Source organism: Syngnathus leptorhynchus, chromosome 15 (genome assembly GCF_054491065.1).
Source record: "Syngnathus leptorhynchus isolate UIUO chromosome 15, UIUO_Slep, whole genome shotgun sequence".
NCBI classification, from domain to species: Eukaryota; Metazoa; Chordata; class Actinopteri; order Syngnathiformes; family Syngnathidae; genus Syngnathus; species Syngnathus leptorhynchus.
The window spans coordinates 6,337,726-6,360,013 of NC_141209.1; the positions used below are offsets into that span (position 1 = coordinate 6,337,726).

At 40.0% G+C, this 22,288-nt stretch overlaps 1 long non-coding RNA gene across 1 annotated transcript in view; it reads left to right on the top strand.

Annotated features, from left to right (window-relative positions):
* The window catches only part of LOC147045366 (uncharacterized), a 68,244-nt gene that overhangs the window by 10,688 nt on the left and 35,268 nt on the right, over positions 1-22,288 (top strand). Inside the window, exon 3 of the long non-coding RNA XR_015068362.1 lies at positions 19,857-19,935. This is a non-coding gene — a long non-coding RNA (uncharacterized LOC147045366). The remainder of the gene's footprint in view (positions 1-19,856; positions 19,936-22,288) is intronic.

Consider the following 22,288-nt stretch of genomic DNA (forward strand, 5'->3'; position numbering starts at 1 on the left):
AAATGTCACAAAAGGTGCTCTGTGCTGTCACACTTGATCCCTTGGATAACAAAAGTAATGGTGATCAGATAGAAGCACAGATGTTACCTAAAAGCCTGGATGTTGTTTTTCAATGTGGCATTATAAAAGCAGGAATAAAACGGTTTATGTGCTCACAAACCAATACTCGGCTTTACCGTTCCCAATGTGAAAATCAAATGATGGCTGCCTCAAAATGGTACTTTTGGTTTTTGTGCATTACTATTAATTCTTCTGTAATGCCTCTCTATGAAGATAAGCAAATTAACTGGAGTTGCACAAATTTCCAAGTTTGATTTATCAGCTGACCATAATGCATGTTCCACTTTTAAATTACCACATCTAAACATAATCTCTTAAAAAGATGTTCCTGCAAATTGTTCACACAAAGTCTGTCACACAAAAATCCATACACACATTTAAAAAAAAAATATATATATATATATATATATATAGACCAAACCTTTCTGAACACAAAATCTGTACTTATTACACATAGAAATTCAAGAAATAACAAAACTGTCAACAGCTCAGTAGGAACGAAACATATGGAGCCAGCAAAACAAATAACAAATAGTGAAGATGAGTTACACCAATATATGGACCCAAAACAACATTACCATATTTTATACATGTCAAACCTCTTGATGCACTTACTACTCAAAACACTTTTTTTCGTTGTGACTTGTCCCTTTCACACCCACAGATCAACATACATTCAACCCCTGTAGCAGTAATCAAAGTTTCAGCTCTGCAGTAATTTAGTTAATGACAAGCTTGGGGGCTTCAGAAAACAGTGGACTTTAGTGGCCTTGTTCAAGGTGTCTTAATTATGTGCTATATTTTCAAAAATGGCTGCCAGGGTTTTTTTCCTGGCCAGATGAAAGAAGTCTGAATATTCATCAGGCTTTGTTAAATGCTATGTGTAGACCTAGAAGCACTTCAGCGAGACTTGTCTCGGCACCTCGGTTGCTTGACTGAAGGAGTGTTGCTGTAGCAGCGGAACACCAAAACATAGGCAAGTGCACTTCTAATTTATGAGCATGTAAAACAGAATGCACCAACAATGTGGCAAGTTAAAAATAAACCGCAATCCTAATTAGAAGTGATCTGTTTCAGACAAGTGGATTTAAAACAAATTAAAGTGGAACATAAGGGATATATCTCCTTCTCATCTGTTTTTGATACTCAACCAGCGCATATGGTGGACATTTGGATGTTCACAACAGACCATCGTCATGCTTCATTTAAACCCAAGTGTGTGTTGTTCAACATAAATGCGCTCATAAGAAGTGTAAAGTGGGCCGTGATCGTATTCGCCAAAGAAAAAACGATCGCCAATCTTTTGCCATATGCACTTGCAAGTGTAAAGCCCACCTACGTGCAATTCATTTGCACATCTAAGCCTCTCACACAAGTACAAAGGATGCCCCAAAATTTAAACTGAAAAACAATCAAACCACTTTGACAATCGTGTTTCATTTTCAGACAGTGCATCCAATATCGATGTATGGCACGACTCAGGCGAATTCAGGATGTTCTCGCTTAATGAGTGGAGCAGAGAGCTGCTGGGCATGACGGCGTGACTATACATGCGGCTGTCGCTGCTCTGGAAATGTTTCAAGCGTGACGGTGAGTCTCGGCTTCCCATGTGTGGACTGACAAGCTAACAGAGCCGACCAATTGCCGAGCAAATTAAAAGTGATCTTCATTAAGACTGCATAGTCGAAACAAAGCAGTGCATGATAACATTTGATTGGTCAAATATTTTCCGTGTACTATAAACATACTGGCGTGGTAAATATTTTCCAAACTTCATTTCCCGCCGTTTCCAATGGCTAATTCAAACAAACCTGAGGGTGACCAGCGGCCCTTACACCGTGTTTGGTGGCTCCACTGTGAGCTGTACCTTTTGAAGTTGTAATCAATCACAATGTGAAAAAAGCTCCAAGCCAGCAATTTCTACTTGAAATGTTGTAGCGATGATATATTGACGGTTGTATTTCTTCATTTATATATCACAAGAGGATATTGGTGGTAACGCTTCTTGCTCATTTGTATTCATTCTTTTGGCACGTGAGCTGAACAATGGCCGCCTCTCAAAAGTTCTGTTGGGTCTCTTTTCTATCTCGGCATGCTTATCACTTCAGCCGGGCCCAACCTGCTTCTCTAATGAAAGTGTCACACACATGCAACAGTCCCGGTATGTTTTAATTAAACGAGCAGCTTCAGCCTAGGGAGGGCTGAGAGCTCGATACCAGGACGGGAAAGCCAGATGGACGCCTATATGGGGTCTTTTAGTGCCAATTACTATGAAGATTAAAATGTTGCATCGGTGACCTCATTATAAAACCGGATGATACATAAAGATGACTTGAATGTAACGTATGAGTGTCTTTCCTTTACTCTTCTACAAATTGTTTATTCTCAAGTGTAGCCGAAACATTTTAAAAGTGTTTGTGACCTTTAATCGGTATTAACGTTACATGTCAAATACATAGCGTGCAATAAATGGAGCGGTAAGTCTGGGTGATGCACTTTCTTATACCCGACCGTGTATCATATTTGAGCCAACTGAGTAATATCCAAGTTAGGAAAACGTATTTAATGTGGTTACACTCACCCAGTACGTATAATTTATTTGCAAATGTTATTTATAAACAATTTACGGCATCGGATAGCACAGTTGTTTTATAAAAGTTGCAGACAATTGTAAAATGTGTTTATCGCGAACGATTTTCTGCATGCTGTTATATTTTTTTTATGAGGTCTACATACATCTGATGAGTTTATTTAAATTCTTTTAAAAATCTGATGATGTGGGCACATTTTTTTTTTTTGTTCAGTCAACATTTTGGTCCATGCAGAATTATTTATTTGCGGTGAGAGGACATCATTAAACCTTCCCTGTTTTTTTTTTTTTTTGTCCTTAAATGAAATTAAATATTAATATGACATTTTGTGAACATACTGTTGTCCATACAGTGGAAAATTAGTGATAATAGTAGTTTTCATGCTTCCGTTTTAAAACCTATAGAGTGGGATAATCTCATTTTTTATTCATGAGATCTTCAAATGAATAATAGATGGTGTCCTTTGAGCTCTGTGCCCTTGCGTTTATTCTTGTTATTAGGAGAATTCCAGATCATATCAGGCCGGCACGTTTCCTTTTGGAAAAAGTCGTCCTGCGCCTCGGCCACCGATCCATCATGTGACCTGGCTTTTGCACATATCGTACATCTTCATGTGTGATATTGTGTGTGGTCTACTGTTCTGTGACTTGTAATATGTTTCCTTGCTAGCGTCTTCATAAGAAACATCCGACCTCAGCTTTTCTTGTCGTGATTATTCTCTCCTTTGACTCACCTGCTCTATAATTTACAGCTCCATTCATTACAAGCAAAATTATTACCCCCACATAGTTTGAATGAATGTATGATTTTCATACAAGGTAATGTTGGAAAAATAGACTCTTCATTATGGTTGGCTGTGTTTTGAAATAGCAATAATTAAACATCTGCCACATTTCAATTATTTCCACTTGTGGGGAAGAACCGCCTCGAGCAAATGGGATGTGCCCTATGCATCTTGGGTATGGGAATAATGAATAATTGAGATAATTATCAACAACAGGATTTTTCAAACAGAATTACCATAAAACATTGCTTATTATTATGGGACAACTCAAATCATTTCAGTGGGAGGAGTGAATCTTTCACCTCCACTCAAGGGGACAAAAAAGCTTTGTTGTGTTTTCCACATCAAAACGTTGCGTGTAATTTCCTCTGTTGTAACACACTTATTCCAGGTCAGCAAGCTTGAACCGATAATCATTAACGATTCGATTTGAAGACATTTGGAATGGCTATATTATTGCATTCTTGTATTTTCCTTCTTCTTCACTGCTTATACGTGACTATAAAAGGTCAAGCAATTAATCTAACCATAAAGCACGATAAATTAGAATGCCCTGTTTTACAGCATAATCCATAACAATAATCTTATATATACACTGTGCAGAGGCTGTAAATATAGAAATTGCAAAGGCTTGAGGCACACAAATGCGAAAGAATAAAAATCACACTCCTCCCTGTTCGGTTTCTCATCATCAGTTGGCTTTGCTGACATGTATTGCTAAGTCCCTTATGTTTTTTCTTTGTCTTCTTTGAGTGAACAGCTCTGGAGGCGATGATGAAGAGTGTCAGCGTTGTTGCATCCAGGATGTTCTCACCCCAAGCAAAACTTGAGCTTGGAACTTTCTGTCAGCCTTTGTAGGCTAGTTATTTTGACGTCATCTTCTTGAGCATTCATAATAATTCATTGTATCGGATCAAAAGTCATCAGAGAAGGTGTATAAACACAGCCACGGCGGCGGCTGGCACTCAAGTTTCAAGGCGCAATATCAGCTTATCCTCTTAATGAAGCAATTGTAATCACACTGGCACAGGATGGTTGCCTCTCATTAGCACGCAGGTCGGCGAAGCTCTATGCCACGCTTTGATGCCGTCAACCGTTCCACCGGCGCTCAGAACAAAGAGCGTCTTTCCTGCAGGAAAAAAGGGGAGGATGCTTCTGTCAGTGGGGAAACTGTTAGAGTTTGCGGGAAAAGCCTTAGTTTGGCTTCCAAAACAAATGGACTCTTTTAATTAACTTTTGATTGTGTGAGGGAACAAATCACACAGAGAACAAAGTAAAAAAAAATCCTTTGAGATAATCCGGTGACCCGTTCAGTATGTTTTTATTCTACTTTTGCTAAATTGATGTCCATATCAGGGCGAGCTAGGCTAGGTCATGAACAATTAATCGAGGAGATGAGGCCATAGATCTTCCCAGATGTCTTGGGGCAATTTTGGCTGTTTAAAACCAATTCTTATTCATTGCCGAGGTGGAATTTTATATTCCCTCCATATTAGTTCACTCTCAGAGACTGTAGGTCACAGCAGCATGAGAACAAAAAAAGAAACGAGAGAAAACAACATAAATCCAAAGCTATTGTGAGAGACGAGTACCTATTTTTCTTGACTCATTTGAGTTTGTCTGGGGGGGGGGCTTCAGTCACACAAGGGAGCGTCCTTCGTTCTACGCTGATTAAAAGGCAGAAGCGCTCTCCTGCTCCCATCACTTTAGCCGCAGGCTATAATAGCAAACGCAAAGGCGCTTCCTAATTGTCTGCATACCTGTAGGGCAGTGCGAGTTCGTTTGCTAACCACATACCGTTCACTCGGAAAGGGAAATGGTTTGGGAAAAAAAACAACACAATAATAGGCATTCGTCATGGACTTGAGCAACTGAGATTGGTTTAGAAACATACTTTTGATTGTCTCAATAGAAATTGAATATGTGAAATGGTTGCCAGATCGTTGATGGTGTAACAGTGTGATGTCTTCCACTATGGCAGCATCGTTTCATTTCCCAGTTGGTGACTTTTTTTAATGTTTTTTGCAAACCAGTGTGATGACAATCTTATATGCTATAATTCATTGTCCTTCCAATCCAAAAATTCTGATCTGAAAACGTAAACATGACGTACAATAAAACTGGAAATAATTCTCAGCAATTTGTAGTAGATGCAGTTTCATTACGGTGATGATATATTTGGACAATGACATCATAAAGTCTTTTGACATGGTATTGATTTGATTTAATGGAGATCATTAGAGATGGTAGTAGCTAACATTTCAAGTTTACACATGGCAGCCAATATTATGAATGATCTCGAGATATGAATTTACATCATGATGGATCCCATTTTAGATGTATTTAAATGTAGGGTCATCATTTACTATTTGATCAATAGACAGATTTTGTTTTGGTCACTTGCGTTGATCTTCTCACCCACATAATGATGTAACTTGAAGATAAAGATAATGTATGTGCTCGGGCTATGACGGTCAAGGATCAATGCTTCCGGATAGATCATCTGCCAGTGACCAACGCAGCGGCGTAATTGTACCAGAAGGAAATCAACTCTCAGCTGAGGGAAATCAGGGTTTTAATTGAATTAAAGATAAGACGGCACACAAAGGAGGCCGGCGAGGAGCTCTTTAGACTCCTACAAGCTGGTGACCCTGAATCGGCACCTCTCTGGAGAACCATTTAATAGCTCACCGCTCGACTGTTAACATGGAAATCTATGAAGGGAACGACATGAGGGTACGCAAAGGCACCCTGACTGTGTCCTTCCATTATCTGATGGACATGACTTTAAAATTTCAAATCGCTTTATTTGCCACTATCTTTGAAATGTCATCAACTGGCTGCAAGTGTGAGTTTTTCGCCGCTCAAGCAGAACACGAGAAGCCGAATAGAGCGTCTGGTTTTACGACTGAATGAATATCGACAGAGGGAGACGCACCTCTGATTCCTGATTACAGCCACTTTGTGACACCTGGGGGACTGAGAAAGATGTCTTTAAACCTGCCATAAATATTCACTTGGACTTAATTGTGCATGTGGAAGTGATATTAACATCCAGCAGCAGCAAATTTCGCAGCAATTTATGCAGCTGATCAGCCGCTTTGCTCTTCTTGCATTCAAGTTGGGAGCATTCAAAATTCAGTGTGCACAATTCAAACTTCCATTTCTCACCTTCTGCCATCGTTCCACCTTTTATGGGTACCAACCCCCAGTTTTTATTGAACATCTCACTAATTGCAACCTGCATAAACAAAGCGTGGATGAGCCTGGGCAGTATAAAATGCTCAGATAATTAGTTTTGCAGAGGGAGGACGATGTCTGCCAACATTGATCTGATGCTTTTCTCTATTGAATGGCCGAGGGAGGGACGCATGTGACGGTGACAGGTAGCTTGTGTCATGGATCACAGCCTCTCATCAATAGCTCTCCCCCATGACTGGGGGGTTGACTGTGGAGCATTTCTTCAATGACACAAGTGCCAATTGATTTGGGATAACGCCAGGGAGGAATAATTTAACACATGATGAGTGAGGTTTTTTTTTTTATTTGTGATTATATGTTGCTGTCTTGTTTTCTTATGTTTGGTGAGAGCTGATTGAATTGACGTGAATTCTTTTGATTGAGTTTTGTGGTTAATTGTCCAGTTTTTTTTGAATGCTTTGTCAACGCGAGCTTCGTGTAAGTGTGACAAGTGCTACTGTGTTAATCGGAAGACCTTGTTTTTCCTCATTTTCTGTTTCAAATTTTTTTTAAAAGGCCTTCTTTAGTGAAGACTGTCAAAATTCTGCTAACCTTTGAATCCCGCTAATGGATTTTTATTCATCCAGGGTTGTTGTGGTATTCAGATGGAATGCGCCTTGATACACCAGTAGAATGTTAAATTGTAAATGTTCTCCTCTTGCTTGTGTTTGGGGGAGGTTTTTGCGTGTGCTGGGTGCTGTATAGGAATAAAAATTATGGCGGCGCATTGGGGTGCAGGTGCACGGAGCACTTCGGGGGGAGCTGGGGTGACCTTGGCCATGGTGGCCAGGCAGCCATCTGTCTTGGGCAATGAAGAGGAGACCCAACATCATTGTTTAGTCTGACGGGGTACACTGGGGTCACTGGGAGGTCCAGGCCTCCTGGGCGGAGAACAGAAAAGGGTGTCTGAGCCTTATGTACACTGGTGATAAAAACAATCAACATGTGCACTAGTCACATAATAACTATGAAGTATATCTTCATGTTTTGATGCTGATAGAATCTCATTAGCATGTGAAAGAACGCTGAATGTCATTGCTCAAGGATCCCTTTCAAAACACGGAATAGGCAATACAATAATTATTGCCATTTTGATGTGACCACCCCCGTTATCAATTTGTGAGCCATTTTATCAAAAAGCATGAACATGGGAAGTGCTCCTTGTCTCAATTCAAAATGGGCTTTTAATCTTTCTCTTTCTGGAACATTTTAACAAGAGCTGACTTTTTTTTTGTGCGAGTGTGCCCTCTGTTCTGCCTAGAATGCTAATCCTGACACATGACTTCTCCACTTACTTTAATGAGAATATACGAGAGCGTCCTTAACGTGCCAGAATGGAGTTAGCATTTTCTTATTTAAATTGACTTGAGCTCCTGTGGAATTTATTCAGCGTGCATGCTCTTACTTTATTAGAGGTGCATGTTGACAGACATTTTCTGTAATTTGTACAATATTCTTAATAGTTTATTTATTTATATATATTTTTGCAAACTCTGTCAATGTTATTAAATCAATTTCTATGTCAGTGAAACCGAATCAAGTGTGCTTCAGTTGGTGCAGCCACGTTGAGCAATCTAATTGACTGCTTCAAGACTCTATTAGGCCACAGTCGATTCAACGTAATCAACTGAATTCTTAGGGATCAATTAATTGATGATGATGCAAATCTGTCATACTATATAATGACATTTTGTCCTCTTAAGTAGCTGTATGCACACCAAAATATCACAATAGATTTACAAATTGAATTAAAAAATATTTTTTAAGTATTTTTTTTTAAATATTCTTTTTTGAATAAAATATTTTTTAATAGTTTTTTTTTAAAATATATGTATTTTTAATTTTTTTTAAATAAAAAAAAAAGAAAAACTTCCACAAATAGATGTTCTTTTAAAAAGGGGGTTTCTCTTGGCAGACAAAGAGCTCTGATGATCCAGTCAGACATTTGGGGGCCATGCTAGACAAGGTGTTAAATGATAAAGGGCCCATGTCTGTCCTTTAACCGTTAATCACAAGCCCATAGCTCAAATTTCCCTTGGCAGTTTCAATCACTGTTCTTTCATTTCACCCTGGACTTGACCTGCTCAACTTGCACCTTTTTGTTACTTTGATGTAATAGCAAGTTTCACTTCTCACCGCATGCTCATTAGTCACATTTGTGAGCAATAACATCTTTTTTTGCAAGGTCTGTAAATTCACAGTAGCCACTTTAATGAGTAGCTGGGTTGCTGTCAAGTGAAGCCATCTTAATGTGTGTCATAGTTCAGTTATTTTACCCAGTTGGACTTAAGTGTTGTTTTTTTTCAAAGGAGAGGATAAACGTGTTATTATGTGTTAATCACAACTGACTTCAAAGCCCATGCTGAGCTTCCTGAACTTCCTGGACTCCATCTGGACTTCCATGGGAGAGCAAGTGAGATCAGAGGTCGTGTTGGAGCCGTTTTCTGTCTGCTACTAAGTGGACAGAGAGTGGCAAAGAGACATGAAGCTCATGAAAGTTACCATAAAATGGAGTTTACAGCTTTGCATAGTAAAAATGACCTCTTCACATGTCTTGGATCAGTCTAATGTCAAATCGAGTGAGGCAATACCAACATATGTGCTGAAGAAGGGGTGGTTGATGGCTAATTACAGTACGGTCAGTTCGTGTTTGTATAGTAAAGTGTTTGGGTTAATTGCTGCTGCATGTTTTGCTCTTAGTAAACGTTTAGTTGACAACATGCAGCGTTTGATCTTCATCATCATACTTGAATAGTTTCCAGGAGGTCACAATGGTGGGATTTAAAGATCGTGGCTTTATTGAGATGATGAAACATTTTCTCATGATGGAACGTCAACCCAGTGACTGAGATAATGGAAACGAAAGAAATGAGTTCAGGAGAGTGGTATAGATGTCCTTTTTTGCCATGTTGCATATGTTCACATTGAGGTTAACTGAAAATGTAACCCCAGGTGTGTGTAACTCTATTGGTTCCTTTAAGCAAACACATTTCCAAAATGGTTCATTTCATGGATGGGTCGCAGCACTATCCGCCCCCCGCCCCCCCTATTGAGTGAAGGTTGAGCCTGTAGAAATGCATGGCTTTGCAAGTGCACATACAACCCCGTTGACGTTTTCCCGCTGCTCCAAGCCACGGTGTGTGTGTATGTGTCTGTGAAATGATCTGTGGTGAATCGCACTTTATTATTTTTTGCACGGCTAGCACCTTTCCCGTATGCCAGGCTCCATTACTCTTTAATCTCAACCAAGCTGTATGGAAAAATAGCAGTATGGAGCTGCCACCATGTTACAGAAGTGACTTCTCAAAAATCTGAAAAAATGTATTGGACTACATTGAATCAAAATTGGAAGGAAAGTAATTACTTTGCATTTCTGTATGCTTTATTGAACAGTTTTATGCCAAAGATTGAAATTTATGTGCAGAGGGAGTTCATAGTAAGACATTGCCTGTGTAAGAACAGTCTTGTTGATGACCTTTATCGCCAATTTGCAGATGGTGCTCCACCCAAAACACACATTGCCCTGTAAGCGGAATCGTGACTTTTTGACCAGTGTCAGTGACATTGACAGGATTGTAACCTTGTGGAAGATGGAAGATGGCAGACCTTGGCTTTTAACACAAGTGATTGTAATATGCACCCCTTCACCTCATGCTGACAAATGACTGCTTCCTTTTTTTGGAGCAAACAAAGAGTAACCCATAAGTGAATTAAAAACTACAAATAAGGGCAACTGAAACAAAGAAGCTATAGCTAACTCGGGTTTAGCTACTGTGTTTGTTGGTCAGTGAGTATCGTCAAAATTCTGCTCATGGTCTCCTTTCACTTGCAGTAAATAGGATACAGAGGTGTCTGAGAGGGAGCACTTGTTAATAAAAAGCCACCTCGGGCACACACGCTCTCTTCAATTTCTTGAGAATTTGACATTCTGACCAGGCTTGGCAATTTCAAACGACACCATCTTTCTTTTGTGTCATTATGTTTTGTGTTAACTTAAGGTCAATACACATTGGGTCAGGTTGGTGATTTGATGATGAAAATATGCTCCGCCCCCTACATTTGAGTTGTTTCCCCCAAATGCTTTTGTCAATCGCTCAAGGCTTCACAATGTCTTTTCTTTGTCTTTGATGAAATTATTTTTCCAGTACAGCTCTGTGAGCGTCTGTGGGGGGGGGTTGGTGGCTTACCCTTGAAAAGAAAATTCTCACCTGAAGCAGCAGGGAATCAGGTGCCAGCGAACATTACCTTGTAAACCGCCATGTTCTGACCTTACCTCCTATTCAGTCTTCTTTTTCTTCTTTCACACTTAACCACCACACTAAAACTGACGTGCATGTTATGTTTCTATATTCGAGAACGACAAGCTCACCCTTGACATCATTCAACGCATCTGTGCTTGGAGGGATAAAATGCCACCTGCTTGTCTGAAGGGTTGCTGCAAGAATACGGCTGCACTCATTGAAGCGCGCACTCTACCTGCATGCCAATTACACCGTCTCGCTAATCTCCTCCAACCATGTGCTCGCTCACAATCCTTCCCTTTCAATGAACATCCCCTGTAGGTACGGACACGACGTCTGTAAATGAACCGACACTCCTTAAAAGCAGCCATTAATTGACTGTTGCTGTGTTTTACCGTCATTATAGAAGATATCGCCAGTCTGTCGGACAAATTGTCTTTGGTGGGTCCTTTTTCCCAACAATTCTATCAAAATTTCATTTTCACTAGGCAACCTGCTTTTTTCTTAAAAATATCATTATTCAGCCACATGGCAGAAATTGATCAAACCTACTCCATAATAACAGTTTTGCAGAAAGCGACTTTTGGAAATACCGACACTGACATGGTGCTTGCTGCCCTAAAACATGTTGGACGTTTTTGTGTTGCAAAACTAAGAAATACGCAACATATCAGCTCCTATTATTGATTCTACCCCACTGCAAATGTTGTTTTGGTTCATGTGGCGATTTATTTATTTTTTAACAGATGCAACACAAAGAAACACTTGCATCAACTGAGGCCATATGATTCTTCAGTCATAATTTGGAGAGCAATTTGTTCTCATCATATAAAACGACACCTTTGCCAAGGCTTAAAATCATTCATCATATGCTTACACATATTTTTTCATGTGTAAGCATGGTGCTAGTACCCGTTTGAGTGTTTGAGGCTGAAACCCCCCCCCAACTATCTCAGCAGGGTGCATGCATTTTCTGAGTTCCTTGTCGTCATGATACGCCATCCCACATGTCACACCTGAGGCATAAAACACTATCTTGATTTTATCTTGCTTTATGCATCTATCATGACAAGAAGAATTTCCGACAAACAAGACATGCCTCTGTCAAGATCCTCTACAGAGCCCACCTTGTAGGTATCTCTGGCAGTTTCATGAAGGGATTAACCACATGGCATGGACACATTGCCAACCCACACTGGGCGACTTGGATGAGCAGAAGGTCAAGGCATCCCATAACATGGCATAATACTGGTAGCGGTGCCAAACGCTATGCAGAGTATGTTCATTGTCAACCCGCCCCTCCCCTCCCGGATTTCACATTTCATGTCACAGTTTTGCTTGCATGGTTTTTATTGCAAGTCTTTCTACCAAATTAGATTTTACCTTAAAGGTGATGTTTGAGGTATGACAGCGGACACAAATTACATTGTGAGAGTCATACGAATGTGGAAAAAAAATGATGACGTAAATTTACTTCAGATTGTGCACAGCATAAATGATTAAGTCTGAACCCTTTTTCTCTCTCACAAAGGCTGTAAAACAGTCACGCACCTGATGATTAAACACTCTGGGATTAATTTCCATCTTTATGCAATTTGACGGTAGGTGGTGTCTTCTATATGATCTGTCTGACCCCAAGAGCTAGATGTAATCACGATGAAAATTAAATGAACAGGTAAGATAAATTATTTCTGAGCATATGTAGGATGAAAATGCTACAGAGTCAATCCATCCAAGGCAAAATGAAAGCAAGCCATCATACGATCTTTATTTTTTTACAAAGACTTCAGAAGTCATTTTAAGGGAAAAAAAAAATCTGTCCAGATGGATTTGTTTGATTCCCTTCCCAATTTTTTTGCCGTGCTGATCAATAAACAATCTACATAACTTGGTTGCATCAATAATAAATGTGGCAGCGAAAGGTCGCTTCACCGGCAGTCTGGTTTTGATGTTTACTACTTTGAAATTCAACACACGCTCAACCCATCCCAGGGGAGATTCTTATTGTGTGTGTTTGTGTAAGATGAGTGTGTTTGCATCTGAAATGTGAATGTGACTTGCATGTTATAAGTCTACCTTTTGCCGTGTTGCCGACTGGTCCAGGTGGCGCACCCCACCTGTAGCTTTCCTGCAGCCCTTAGCAGAACAAGCACTATAGAAAATAGATTGATGGAAACCTGCCTTTGTTTGCGGGTGTTTCCATCGCTGAGGCACTCTGCTCCTCTAAATTGCTCACAACCACTCTATCAGTAGGGTGGGGCGAATTATGGTGTTTTTTTTCTCCCCCCTTTCTAATGAGGGAAACAAATGAGCCTACACAAGCGCACAATTAGGTGGAAGTCATGGCTATGTGTCGTCTTTAGATGAGCAACATGATGGCCTCTTTAGCCCTGGCGGCAGGAAAGCCCTGCCCCAGGAGACGGATCATTAGGGCCAGAGAGGGGAGGCGCTGCTGACAGTCAACACAGAGGGTGTGGTGAGAGGCAGAGGAGGGGGGCCGCGAGCTGCCAGTCAGGCACGAGAGAGGTTTTAGCCTTTGACAATAAGTACCATTTTGTTTCAACAGGAGACGTTAGCTCATGGCGATTTGCTAATGCAAAGTCACGATGTCACACATTTCCTCGTCACTTGCTTGTGTTTGCAGTTTTTATCATGCAATCATTCATTGTATGCACTCATGGTTGTTATGCACGTTGAATGGTTGACCATTTACGCTCAATGGGCGTCAAAATGTTAATGCCAAAACAAGCATGGTGTAAATAGAATCCTTACAAAGATACATCACCTGACTGACAGTATGGGCGATGAGATCACTGCTTGAGCTCGCCTTTGTTCAATGGGCATGGCATCACTTAGTCCCATTAGGGAAACATCATAGAGCTGTAAAAAGCTGGAAGAGTGCCCCCACATGGTCACCAGTGGAACTGGTGTTTCCCATTCATGACCCGTTGCACCATACAGCAAAACTTTCACTTTTCACAGTTTACTTTGGAAAAAGTAGACTCTCATCTATTTCACTCTTTTCCCGACTGATTCAACAATTAGCCGGTCAGAAAACGACATGTTTTAATTAACTATTGATCCCACCCAACATTGTCCATCTCTGTCATAGCACGAGGTTGTCTGGCCGAGCACGGCCCGCCCGTGTCCCCACGGGATCGTGATGTCACACGATTCATCATCAGCTACCGAGAGGCACGAGGCAATGGCTTCACCTTGGAGTGTCCCCGCACGGCCTCGCCGCCCTCCCGTCACCCTGCCTGCTCTCCCAGGGGAGGTTTCAATTAAATAGCCCAAATATTTGGGAGGTTTTAATCCACCTTCTTTATCTTTGCCACCATAACCAATGACCAGCCAATGGCAGGCATGAATAACACCATCTCGCTTTTCTCTTTTATATGGAGATTAGCGATGCCGTGTGGATGGGATTAGTCTCCTTGAGCCCATTTGGACGCCATGAAGAGAGTGTCTCACGAGATGGCAATGTGACTGTTCGGCATCAAGCTGCAACAGAGTGAAACAAGTGGATTAAATTAGAAATGGAGTAAACTTTGTCAAAAATGAAAGAATTGTGAAAAATAAATGGATTATCTGCTTAAGTACCTTTTTAATGCCAACGATTCATGCGGCAAACTTCCATCGTAGCACATGATGGATATTATCAGCCGACAATAACAATCAGGTTAGGATTTGGATATTTGTGCGAGCGTTGTCGACTATTTCCCAACAATAAATGTTTGTGTCACGCACGCAATCGACCTTACGTGGGCATAAGTTCTCAGTGACAATCTTTGGCCAGCAATTTGCTTAGAAACAGCTTGTTAATGGTCAATTGATTAGGGCTTAATGGGAGTATTGATCAGGGTGTTCCACAATGTGATTTCTTTTTTTTCTGTAATTTTTTTTTTTTTTCTCCAGCCAGTGTTGAGCTCAAATTGAAACACTGGCATGTTCCTGCAGGTCGACTGTTAAATGCACATCATTAGTGTTCCTCCAGCTCTTCACTCAACGGGTAACAGAGGCACCTAGGCAGATAAGGGATATTACCCTGAGGGATGTTCTCTGGGATCATTTATTTCCACTTCGCCAAAGAGCCGCAACCAACTCTGGTCTTGACATCAAGCTCCGCCTAGAAAACTTTAATGGTTTTTGATGAAGTCTTGATGTGCCCCTGCCCACTTCAAAGCGGGGAGTCTCTATCTTGTCTTCTTCGATCAATACATAGATGCTCATTTGCACTCCCCAGTCACAGTCTGATGCACTCTTCATTAATGAGAGTGACTGTACCTGGTTTAATGTCTTTAAAATGGTAGCAGGGAGAGAAAAAAAAGTAATTTAGTCTGATCACTTGTAATATGCATTTAGAAGCTGGAGAATGTGGATCATTTGGTGATAAATGTTCTTTGGTGTAGTTGTTTAATATGTTTCAGTTTCACTATGAATGTACAGCGCTGTCGATCGCTCTGTGCCAGAGAAACCGCAAGAGGCAATAAAGACGTCTCGGTAAAGGATGAGAGCGCCTCGTTTCCAGAGAGCTTCATTACTCATCAGATACTGTTAGGGAAATTTAGGAGCTTAATTCTGTCATTCCAGGCGCCTGACATTGCCGTGATTCCAACGTTGTTATAGTGGAGACTGATGTGTTCTTCATCACTAATGTGCACTTGGGCTGCAATCCCTCAAGGAGAAGGATGAGCTCTGCTGTTGCATTTTGGGAAGTCTTGCTGCGGGGGGCTTGGCCTCGCTTTCGTTGTATGTGGTAGTGTGCTAATTGATTGCTAAGAACTCTGTTGATTGTGGGGAATTGGTTATTGATTAATAGTGGTGGACTGAGCTTCACAATTCACTCAACACTGTTATTTATTTATTTCATAATCGACATACTTTTATATCTCTCTTATTTTACCTACTCATGATCTCTGGTTCAGAAATATAGTTGATAGTAAATGTATTTGTCCAACTGGCAGAAACGCTTTCTTAACCCTTAAATCTGAATATAACTGTATATTTGTATAACTGTATATTTGTATATATGTGTCTGCATATCTAAAAAAAAAAAGTATATTATTTGTGCATTATTATGCAGCTTTATTTTCTAGTTTTGTAGAAAGTGGAGGGTTGGAGCAATTCCATTTATAGACCGCTTAGGTCTTAAGATATGACCATGGTTTATTTTATTTTCCTGCGCTCTTGTAGCTGGATCTCCATTTTAACGGACTAATTAGTGGATAGCTAAACCAGCCGCCCGAGTTGGCCATGGTCAGAGGTCTACTGGTAAGCGTGCAGCTTCTTCAGCCAGCAGACCCGGGCCAGCCGGCTGCTTTGCAAAGCTGTCATGGAAATCCTTTTCTAATCCTGCGCTCCCCTGCTGCGAGCCTGTTGTTGCTCTAGCTTCACACGGGACATATGACAGCACTGATAAGAGGGACTTCACGAGATTGAGTCAAATTAAAAAAGGATCACTCTGCATTATGAGCAAAACTTTGGCAGAACGTTTTCCCACTCGTTATGATCCTTCATCGACGGTCGTTTTGTGACACTAAATGCGTCTGGCTGTCATCAGGGTTTGATTCTGAGGATGCTGCCGCCTCCTCTGAGGAGCAGAGGATAGACAGCGCTTAGACTTAATTATTTATTCCCCTCATTTCCTCGTCTTGGTGAAATATGTGTATGTGCTTCCGATGTGGAGGTGTGAATGGTGCCTGATCTAAAAGGGATTGTAGCTGCTCGACCCCAAGACAGTTATGGCTTTCCTTATGATTTGCCAGGTAGCGCGAGTGAGTAGAGGATTCTGTTTACACTCACTTGCAGCTGAAATCACTGAGGTTCGCTCACTAAAGCACCGGTGTCAAACACGAGGCTTGAGAGGCCAGATTCGGCCCCGTGACATCATTTTATTCGGCCCGCGAAGGCAAATCATTGTGATCCATCCATTAAGGTAGCAATATTCTTATTGTATTAAAAAAGACGTCCAGAAAGCTCAGAGATTTTCATTATTGTTTGTTTTTGTCACAAAATCATACCTGTCAAATCTTTTCTAATGTATGTATACAGTGTGAATGCATATTTTGATATGACATCAACACATTGTTATCTGTTGTATTCTTTTTCTTGAATCAATTGCATTGTATTGATACAATAACACATATTTACCGCCATCCTGCCTAAACACTATGTGATGGAAAAAATTGTCGATTGACAGAAATAAGCCACAATGGTGTAGGTAGTATGACCATGGAGACCTTGACGGGGGTTTCAGACAATGACTTCTTTTCTGGCAAAAGAGGAATGAGAACTATAAAAATTGAATGATGACTTTAATTCACTGGTAGAATGGATTTACCATGATAACTTGTTCTTCTCCATAGCTCATCAGTATGGTAGATGGTGTGCTATTTGCAAAAAAAAAAGGCATAAATGTCTTCCTGCATTCACTTGAAGGCTAAATTAAAATGATAGGTTTAAAAGTGCATCTCTGTGCTTCTAATGTGTCCCATGTGTTAAGAAAAGACAGAAATGTGTTTTGTTACTGGTGTGTCTGGTGCAGATAGAGACCCCCCACCACATATCAAGAGAATAAAAATGGCCTCCATGTTGAGAATGGGGCTCAGCGGCTGCTGATTGATTTGGCCGTAATAGTGACAACAGGCCTCCCCTGTGTTCCACTCCGCATAATTCTTTGATTAATGCCGAGCATCCCAAAATCGCTCCACCGCAACACAAAAATCGAATTAAATCACCTGGATACAATCTGTAATTGATTGAAAGTGTCAAAAAAGGTAGGTGATGTCATTAATAATGTGAAGGACTTTTAAAAAAAAAGCTGTATTAAGAGCTTTTCTTTTAATGTTGTGTTTATTTGGCCCATGATACATTCCATCATACCTCCTCTGCGCTATCGGGATGTCGCCGGTGACGTATAGGTGTCCAACATCATCTTTCTTTTCAGTCTCTATTTCACCTTGACGTATTTCTATGTCACTACAGTTTCCCGTAGGACCAACCTATTTGGCCATATGTATCTTTGTGTACAAAATCACAAGCTACAGATCACTAGACCAATAAATGAAGGCGGTGTGCACTTCACAGTGTATGACTTGGTTTTGAATCAATACTGTAAATTATTGAAGACGTAGGGTGGGGATATGCCAAATGATATTCATTGAAGGGAGCGACGTTTCCCTTAGCTGCCAATAAAGTACGGTGTTTTATTTTACTCCCTGTTGTAGCTAGGAAATGGCGACCTTGTCACATTGGGTTTTTCTTGAATAATAATTTGCACAATTCTTCATATGCAAAAGTGTGTTGCTTTATTTCTGGGAATAATCCAGACACTCCAAATGTGATCTTCATTCAGGATTAGGTGAGCGGTGGTGTAAAACTAATCATATTGAGAGGTGTGACTAATTAGCTAAATGCTTTGTGCATAATATTTAAACACATCTAAATTGCATACAGCAAGATCATTATACAATATGTTAGATAATAGCTCAGGGATTATCCAATAAAAATTTGCAAAACGATTCTGTGGGTGTGCCTTGTCACATTTTGGAATTGATTATCCTATCGACTATTGAATCAGATGATTGAGTAATTGGATAGATTACAGAAATGTCCATTATGCTGGTTTTCAATTTATCTTTTTTTTTTTTTTTTACATTTTTCCACAATAATCACCTCACTTACCATTAACTTTCACACACATAGCCTCTGCTCGTTTTTCTTTCTTTGCTGGCACCAAATTATGCAAAATTTTGCATTCATGCATTTTTAATATCAATGTTTTCATTTCGTAGTAGAATGGACATTAATGTACACAAAAAATTCTTTATTGATGGCTTTCATGGTGCCGTTGAAGCCTCAGGACAAAGATTTTATTGCTATATTTTTGTCGTCGACCTGGCACCAGTCACATCCTATTTTGTATAAATCGTCCATTTATAGCCAACCACCTTTGCATTTTTAATGCAAATGTCTCATGGCTATCAGCAAATAGTGAAATGTGTATTAACCCAAATCTTAACCTCACCCTTGAAGTGAAGACCTTGCTGTGGCATCCCATTGAATCGAGTGAGTTCAGCGAGTGTATCATTAGCAGTCGTCATGTCAGAGAGACTGCATATCACCTTTCTCCGAGCAGGTTCGTCTTTGATAAGTACTGCTCAAGCTCTGCTGACCTTCCATTTTTAGGAAAATAGGCAAAGCCAAACAAGCGCAATACATTATGGCCTGTCACGGTCCAACAGTTCCTGATGTGAGATACACACCGATGGCTGACAGCTATTATTATTCTAGCTGCCAGTATTACACACGCAAGTGAGCAGATGATGCCTTATGTGTCGTCGCCGGATAGAGATGTCAATAAGCACATCCACCAACCTTGTCAGCACGTGTGTCCACTTGTTTGTGTGGAAGCTATAGCATATGCTGGGCTCAATGCTGTTGAATAAATCAGCACATTGTGAAATATGCAAGACTTTTGGCAGGGAATGGAATCTTTGTCAAAAGTATATTGACCTGTAGGAGATGCTGTTCGGGGCGTTTTATTTATTTATTGTTATTGATTATTTTTCAATTTTTTATTTGTTTTATTTATTTATCATGATTGATTTTTTTAGAAGTGTTCCCTCATGGTATTTGTGATAAAAATACAGTGCCCCAGGCTCTATTTTAAAAATTAATTGTGTGGTTTTGCACAATATAAAAGCAGATTTTAGTCATTGACGTATTTTCCTAGCTAGTGTTTTTTTTTCTTCTTCAGATCTCGCTTTGTTCATTTCAGCCTGCTTCAATGCAAAACTCAAATGTGTCTTAATTACGTGAAAATTGAAGTGGATAATGTGCTGTGCACCACTGCCATAAGAAATAAAAGGCCTGCAGTTTTGTGCACTAATGGCCATAGCAATAGCAAGCGCTCATCTCTCTTCATTCTACTTGCAGCTGAATTCCATTCGGCAGTTCTCATTTCCAGCTGTGAGCTCAACTACAAGGAAGAGGCTGCTGCATGCTTCTCTACACGGTATTTACTCTCAAACATTTTTCTCCTCCTTTTTGTCCGCCTTCATCAGCTTACATGTGCAGCAGGAAATAAGTTCTTGGGTTCTCATTGAATCTTGAGTGAATCCACATAGATGTTTAAAGCTATTATATTTATACACTGCTGACCAAAGGTGAGCTGCAGGGGGTAGAAAATGAACAATTGGGTGGTGTGCTAGCTTACCCGTCCTGGATTCAGTGAAGTAAAAAGAGCAGGGCATAAAGGTTCATATTGGTTAAAGGATTTCAGCCATGGCACGTGTTGGCATACCACAAGGATGTGTCCTCAGCCCCTTTACACATCTGTGCCACTTTCTACCACAAGGCCACTGAGTAGTGCAGAGGCCCGAGACAGTCAAGTGTGGACTGCATGACTAAGAGTTTGAATTTTCTTTCCCATTTTTTTAAAATTAATGTTAACAATAATAAAAAAAACAACAGTGGTTGTAACTACTCATTCAGGTCAGATGGCAAAGGACAGCTTGATTGTCAAACGTCTCTTTTCCTAAGATGGCCAATTCTTCATGGTTTTGGGTTATTTCTCCGTCATAAAATCCAGCGAGAAGTATTCGACTTTGATGGTCATAAGCCCGTCAGATGTAACAAAGTCAACAATATACTATAACTGTGCTGAATTGTAGGACTATAAAAGACAACAGTCCCTTTAGGATGACTTATTGTCACCTTGAAATCATAAACCAAGTGTCCAATGGTTTAAAGCTTCTCACTTTGCTTTTTCTGTGAAATTCTAAACCCCAATCTGGCTTGAGTTTTCACTGCAGGGTAACAAAAGTGAAGCCAACTCTGTATTTGCATGCTCGTGTAACATAAATTTGCATCTTTTAAAACATTCTAGACCATTGCTTCAAAAACACAATTGGTAACACTATTTGCAACTTTTTACTTTGGTGATGCAAAAGAAATACTAGCATTAAAACTTCAGAACATTCAAAAGACATTCTACCATGAAGTTATCATAATACTATTTAAGAAATGATAATTGTGAAATTTTCCCATTCTGTGCCCCATCTTAGACCTCCTGCTGATTCAACACAGTAAAACCATTAGATTCAATTACATTCTGTAAATAATGCACTGGTAGCACAGCAGTCATTCAAGGCCGGCTGGGTTTTAATTACGGCTAATTACAATTTGCATAAAGCTTTTTAGTAAATGACTCCTGAAACGCTTGAAATAATCAGGCATGAGCGCTTGTGTGTGGGCGCTACCGAAAAGCAATCCGATAAATGAAAAAGTCAAAATGGAAAAGAGCAAAATGAATGGCTGCAATGTGCTACAGCAATGAAACGCTGTTTGTTTGCTTGCATTTTGTGAAAAGCCATTAGGATTTGCTTATTTCCCCTGTAATAACAACTAAAAAAAGTTTGCCACAGTTTGCATCACACCTTCCAAAGTCCTGACCATTAAATATCAAATACCAATGACAATGTTGACTGCATTTTATATCCCCTTTCAGCCAATATAAAAATATAAATACTACTATACTCCCATTTATTCCCCATCCCATGCTAAATTTTGCAAACTAAATATAAATTCACTCCATCACGGGCCAGTCAGCAGCACTAATAGGCGATAGTCTTCACTCGTGTTTGTCTACATGTTTTCTCCAAACGCTGTAGTTAAAAAGTGACACTAAATGAATCGGGCTCCACTGAGATAACCACGGCCCTGAAAGTGAAATTACATTTGATGGCAGTCATTAGTTTGACTGCTTGGCCAAATACATCACGCTGTCACAATTGTGGCTTATGGTACCAATTAAAGGCCATTAGTGGTGTCGCGTTAAAATGGAGCAAATTGTCCTCGGGCAACAGAGGTTTTCTGTGATATTGTTTGTTAAAGCGAAAGATGACAGACTGGCTGACAAATGACAATATTGCTACTACTTTTTAGCATGTACTCATTCGTGTGAAAAATACTTAGGCTTATTTTCTAATATGCATGCTCTCACTTAATCATTGTGATGCTGGGGAGGAGAAACTTTCAATGCATGACAATAAGTTGTTATTCAGGTTCATCTCAATACCTGAATCATAAGGGCACAAATCATGACTCGTAAAAGTGAGCAAACCTCTCACATTTTTGCAAGTATTTTACTACGCTATATTTTTTCATGGGACAACAGTAAAGAAATGACACTTTTCCACAAATGTAAAGTAGTCAGTGCACAGCTTGTGTAACAGTAAATTTACACCTCTTTCAAAATGCAGTATGCTTGCTTCACTCGCAATAAAAGTAAGAACACCCCTAAGTTTGAATTTCCTCCAAAGTGTCATGTGACCTGTTACTGTTAAAGGTCTGAATTTCCTGTTATT